This window comes from Rattus norvegicus, chromosome 2, assembly GCF_036323735.1.
Source record: "Rattus norvegicus strain BN/NHsdMcwi chromosome 2, GRCr8, whole genome shotgun sequence".
Classification (NCBI taxonomy): Eukaryota; Metazoa; Chordata; class Mammalia; order Rodentia; family Muridae; genus Rattus; species Rattus norvegicus.
In genome coordinates this window covers 191429625-191436246 of record NC_086020.1, presented here as the reverse complement: position 1 = coordinate 191436246, position 6622 = coordinate 191429625, and the positions used below count along the sequence as shown (strand labels likewise).

The following is a 6622-nucleotide window of genomic DNA, read 5'->3' as shown; positions in this document are numbered from 1 at the left end:
GGACGAAGTAGAAGCAAAAGGAGACAAAGACCATCCACCAGACCTCCATCTCCCTCTGATACTTCCTGGGCTGCTAATTGCCCGGTCCTTATTGGGTGGCAGTGAACCTTCCCCAGGCTGGCTTATAGCTTGTAAAGACATTGTTAAATGTAATTGTGAGTTTCAGGATCATCAAGAGAGCCCGGATCTGTCTGTTGTGGCCATTTGTTTGCCATTTGTCCTTTTGCATTCTGACCGCTTCCTGTCTGGAGTGTGGACACAGTGGCTGGAATTCCAGCAGCTCTGAAGAGTCCCTGTGGTTAGGAGCAATATACTACTAATGATGACAAAGAAAACAATACAGATGCCTGGGCTTGTGGACACCACAGAACCAACAGACCAGCCCAGGACTGCCCGCCTCCAGATTTTCATGGGAAATAAATCTCCATGTCATGGTTAAGATGTTACGCTCTTTCTTTTCTCTCTCACACAGCAGCTGTAAACAAGGTATTGTCAAGTGTTGTCGAATCCACAATTCCAAGTCCTGGAAAAAATCAAGTGAAGCAAAGGGACCACAGATCCCTGCTTGTGTGTCCCGACTGCAAGGCACCTGGAAACCTGGGAGCCACAGTGCAGGACTTCTGTTTTCTCGAACGTTTCCCTCTGAGTTTTAACTATTCTTCATTTATCAGGATCATTCATTGTCTTTTTTTTTCTTCCATGGATCTGGAAGAAAACTCCATTCTTCATGGAGTTTTTCTACCATTGGTTATGTTTTTAAAGATTTATTTCTTATTTTTAACAGTTATTTAGTTTGTATTCATAATCATAAACTTTACTCTGAAATCCAGCCAAACCTGGAGGAGAATGAGGAAAATTCAGTGAGAAATTCAGTGAGAGCAGAGATTGCAGGGTATTGCGCACAGATAGGGTTGGGGCGTTCTCCTGAGCTACAGAAGGAATGCAAGTCCAAAGCATTAGAGTTGTCCACGGTGATCTCCTTGCTGGTCTTGCCAGACTCAGCGCGTTCCATGGCTTCCGCAATCCTTATGCTTCTTTCCCTTCCCCAAGACCACGTGGTTCCCATCAGCCCACTCAGCCCTAATCACGTGCTTCCCACCAGACCACTCAGTCTTGACCACGTGCTTCCCATCAGCCCACTCAGCCCTAATCACGTGCTTCCCATCAGCCCACTCAGCCCTAATCACATGCTTCCCACCAGACCACTCAGTCTTGACCACGTGCATCCCATCAGCCCATCCAGCCCTAATCACGTGCTTCCCATCAGCCCACTCAGCCCTAATCACGTGCTTCCCATCAGACCACTCAGCCCTAATCACGTGCTTCCCATCAGACCACTCAGCTTTGGCAGTGCAGACGAAAAACTGGAAAGCATTTGTGTTTGATCCAGCATTTGCTATGGACAAGCTGTCAGGACCCGTATGCGCCAGGATGAAGTGCTCATCTTCAACTTTCTCTCCGTAGGTGGACCTGCTGTGTACCGTGCTGTGTGACATCACCACCATGGCACAGGAGTCCTGGAATAATTCTATAAGGAGGAACCCTTACAGCCAAATCCTTTTTCTCCAGTGCTCAGAGCATGAACGTTTTCTGCTGTTTTTGGAATTTTGTCTGCAAACAGCTTGAAGGAGACACGGCCCAACATCGACGTATGCGGTGGGATTGACCATGGCTGCAGCAAGAGGTGACAGGGGACAGCAGCATCTGCAAAACTACTTCTTATTTTTAATTTTTAATTATGTATGAATGTGTGTGTGTGTGTGTGTGTGTGAGAGAGAGAGAGAGAGAGAGAGAGAGAGAGAGAGAGCGAGAGCGAGAGCGAGCGCGCGAGCTTGAGTGCAGATGCCTTCGGATCCCCCTGGAACTTGGGCTACAGAGGTCTGTGAGCCATCTAACCTGCGTGATTGAGTGTGGTCCAGTCCTGTCCCCTTCCCCATCTCTGCAAGAGCATAGACTGCTTAGCTATCTCTTCGGTCCCACCACTGACTAAGTTTTACCTAATAGATCACTTCCCTCCTCTTCTCGGGCTGGTCTCAAATTCCATCTTCTGCTTCATCCTCTTCAGCTCACTGATTGGCCGCGTGTACCACCAAGGCTGCTGTTTTGCTCATCAGGAAGACCCCTTGGGGATGGAGAGACGGCTCAGTGGTTAACAGCACCTGCTGCTCTTCACAGATTAGAGTTCAGGAGGCTCACAAACTACCATTAGTTCACCCCGCTCCAGGGTACCTAATGCCCTCTTCTGGCCTGCAAGAGTACCCGTACTCACGAGTATATACCACACAGAGACAAACTCATACAAATTACTAAAAATCAAACAGAACTTTAAAAGAAAGCTATTCAGCAACCACTGAACATCTTTCTCTTGGGAAACTGCCCAGCAACAGATTGCGGGGGAATTCTCCTAAGAAAAGAGATATCTGATCCTTGCTGTCCCGCCCTACATCAATTGGATGTGAGCATACCTCCGAATTACCAGCTGCATAGTTTCCCGTGGGGTTTGCCCCTGAGTTACACAGAGAAGCCAGATGGCTTACAACTCACTCGGCTATGAAGTAGTTGTCCATGTTCCGGAAGGGAGGTGCCAGTGGAATCTGATTGCCCTAATTCCAGATTGTGGTCCCCATTTGCTGACTTCTCTCCATCACAATCTTCCTATTTATGTCAGCTGAACTTGATTTCAATTGTTTGCAACAAAGAATTCTGACTGGTTTGGATACTGAACCACATCATTTTACCTCCAGTAGGGCATGGGGCTGGCATCATGGAAACCCGATCATGAGTCTGCATAAGCCTTAACTTGCTGCATATGCACTTTTCACTGAGCTTTAAAAACATTTGAGGACAGTTTTTCTATGGTTCCGTTTCTAACCCTGTGGACCCTAAGAACTATTGCCATTATACACCGGGGTCTCCAGAATTCGCAGCAATGTGATCCACGTAGCCTCAGGAAGGACTTCCCAATGGGGTGCACAGGCAGCTGTCCTTGCTGCACTTAGCCTATGGCTGTGATGTCTTGAGGGACTCAAGTCAGACAGAGAGATGGATGGTCTAGAACATACAAGAACCCCAATGTAGGGTACTGAGAGGGCTTAGGGTGGAGATGCTTGCTCTACTGGCCCAGTGGCCCAGTTTGATCTTCATGTAGGTAGGAGAAGAGGACCGACTCCATGAGTTGCCCACTGTCTTCCTCGTGTGCACCGTGGTACTCAAGACTGGACGCTTAGAACAATTTTTTAAAAGTTCTAGTCTTGGGCTGGAGAGATGGCTCAGTGGTTAAGAGCACTGACTGCTCTTCCAGAGGTTCTGAGTTCAAATCCCAGCGACCACATGGTGGCTCACAGAACACCTGTAATGAGATCAGATGCCCTCTTCTGGTGTGTCTGAAGACAGCTACAGAATTACATAATAAATAAATAAATAAATAAATATTAAAAAAAAAAGTTCTAGTTTAGTCTTCTAAAGGAGGCCCAAGCAGGGAAGTGAGGAGGAGATAATTTGTTTTACTATATTAATGAATGATTTTTTAAAAATTTTTATTTATTTTTAACATATTTATACATTATATTTAATATAACAGAAAATATACACCATGCATTATGTATAATATACAATATATTCTTAAATATTCTTGTATAATATATAATACATAATACATAGTAATGTAATATATATTTTATTAAATATGTTTATATTTAATTTATATTAATTAATGATTTTAATGCCTTTGGGACAGGTTTTACTTTATAGCCCAGGCTTTCCTGGATCAAATCTTCCTGCCTCAGCCTCCCTAAGGCCAGGATTTTAGACATCACTATGTGCGCTACTCTCAGGAGGAGACATTTAAATGTTAATGAGAGACAGCTTGGCCCATTAGAGCAGGAACCTGGTGAGGCCATCATGGTTGCTTGCACAGACGCAAACCTCTATTGTGTACCAGACAGGAATGGGCTGCAGAGGAGAACCGGGGAAGGTTTGATAAAAAAGGCAATAAGGGAATTGGTAGATGGTGTGTCCCTTGTAAGAATGTTCATGCAGGGACTTGAGAACATGTTTTTTAAAACCACCGAGAAGAGCATTCACTTTTTAAAGGGATTCTTCACTCTGAAGACAGGGAGACATGGCTCGGTTTTGGGGCTGCAGGAATAGAGTGTAGTTCCCAACTCTTACAATGTTGGGGCACCGTCGTGCCAACCCACCCGAATTGGGGCATTATCCTCCCTGGCTCCAAGAGCTTCTCCCATGGCTGCCCCAGACAGCGACTCAGAATCACAAGCACTCAAAATGCATTTGGAAGGCACTGGTAATTGAAGAAAGACTCATATGACAGAGATTGGATTTGCCCCTCACTTCTGAGAATGCATCAGTCTCACAAAAAGCCATGCAACAATACAAGGATTAACAGCATGCATCCCATGCAAAAATAAAAAATAAAGGGGGGGGGCAAATAACGGAGGAAGTGTGGTTAATTAATGCAGTAGGAGCTGAAACCTGCAGGAACAGATGAACACACTCTCCTTGAATATGATACAGTAAGCGGTTTCATTAAGGAGACAGTTTATGTGGCAGAAGAGATAATAGCACGCGAGACGGGAAATGCAAAAATAAATTAGTCTACGAGAAAACACCAATTTGAGAATATTTCATAGGGCTCGATTTGTGAGAAACCTCTCCATGGTCGACACACATGGAATTCTCTCTTCAGGATACCTTGAAAATAGGTCAGGTCAGCCCCGGTGGGTTGGGCAGGTTTAGGTGTGAGTTTCCTCTGTGGGAGAGAGCCCAGCTGGGTATTTTCAGAGACTCCCATTAGCCTATGATCCTAAGGATCCACTTATCGGCACTTTCTGTGTCTGTCATTTTTTAAAGCTGGTTAACTTGGTGGCTTTATTATTTCCCACCCCCTCCCAATTCCCTACGGCACTAACTAAATCAGACCACATTTGGAGTCTGCGTTTCTTTCTGGGCAGCACATTTAAAAGGGACACTGGCCCGTTCCGCCTTCAGAGAAAGGAGCCAAGCCAAATGGGTGGAAGTCGCTCAGAGATACAGTTTGACTCCATTTAAGAAAGCAGTGTCCCTCCCCACCCCCTCCCACTTTCAGAACCTCCCGCAAAGCCAGGGTCGCATTTTGAGGCAGTTCGCTCTCAGGGACTGAAACATGAGGTATTTGAACAGCTCTCAATGTTGTTCCGGAAGAGATTTTCCCCCCTGAAGTTTCCTTCCAGTTCTGACACTGTGTGATTGATTGCTTGTCTGACTTCTCAAGGTGTTTTACGAAGTCAACAACTCCTTTTTAGTTCTTCGATCTTGGTTATCACCTTCGCCTGTTCCTACAAGGAAAGAAAAAAAAGTTGGCAAAAGTAACATGGAACGGCAGTGTTTTTTGTGTTCACCACATTTCTTATTTCTGTGACCAAATGTATGACGCGGGCAACTTGAGGAAGGGTTCGGGCTGAGGGACACAGTTTATTGCGTGAGGGGAGGCATGGTGGCAGAGTGCGAGGTGGCTGGTCACAGTGTACCCTCCGTCAGAGAGATGAATACCATTGCTCGGTTTCCTCTTTTCCCCATTTTTAGGCACTATGGGAGTCCAGTTGATGAGATGGGGCGGTCCCCATTCAGGGTGGGTCATCCTTCCTCAGTTTACCTCTCTGTGAATGACCTCAGTGTCACACCCAGAGGTGGGCCTTCTCTGTGATTCTACATCGGTTGTGGCTGACAGCGAAGAGTAACCATAATCCCTCCCACCCATGCTTAGTGACAGGGCTTGGCCTGTTTGTCTGGAAGCTGCTCCCCTTCCCAGCTTCCTTCGCATCCCTGCCCCAGCTTTATTCTCCTGGTTCCAGCTCTACTAACCTTAGCCCCCCTTTCCCTCAGTCCTCAGACTGTTGTTTGCCTCTCTGCCTTGGGCCAGTGCTCTTCCGGCTCACCTTGGCCTGGAGAAGGTTCATGACCCACCCAGCACCACCCCCAGTGCTGTCACCCCAGGCTGGTAGCACTTGAGACCCCTTGATGCTGCTGACAAGATCGCATCTGCCTACTGTAATCTTTTCTTTTGTAATGTGATAAAAAGAGGTGGGTTGCCCTGACGATTGAATTAAATCTATTCCTAAAATTCTCTAGCAGGGAATAGGTGAGTGTTGAGGCCCCCGGAAGACTGTGCTGGAGTGACTTGGAAAGGAAAGCAGACCACTCATGTGCTGAATGCCAAGCACTGTGGGTGCCTCTTGCCCTTCACAGATGGGCCTCCCGCTGCCCTGAAAAGCAGGCCTTGCTGCCTGTCAAGACTATGGCGGTTTGTCAAAAGCAAGCACAGAGACCTTTAGAAGCCTTCATGGTCTATGAGGATGGAGTTGCTCCTTCTACATAGTTGAGCCTCCAAGACACCTTCTCTGAACATCCACCATGGTTGCAGGCACCATACCATGATGTGTGTGTGTGTGTGTGTGTGTGTGTGTGTGTGTGTGTGTTTGTGAGTGTGTGTGTCTGTGTATGAGTGCGTGTGAATGTGTCTCTGTGTGTGTCTGTGTGTTTGTGTTTGTGTGTGTGAGTGTGAGTATGAGTGTGTGTGAATGTGTCTCTGTGTGTGTTTCTGTGTGAGTGTGTTTCTGTGTGTGTG

The 6622-nt window shown here is 46.5% G+C and overlaps 1 pseudogene; it reads right to left on the bottom strand.

The window, feature by feature from the left end:
- Positions 1-777: 777 nt before the first annotated feature.
- Positions 778-1670, bottom strand: Ppia-ps5 (peptidylprolyl isomerase A, pseudogene 5; annotated as a pseudogene).
- Between the last annotated feature and the right edge of the window lie 4952 nt (positions 1671-6622).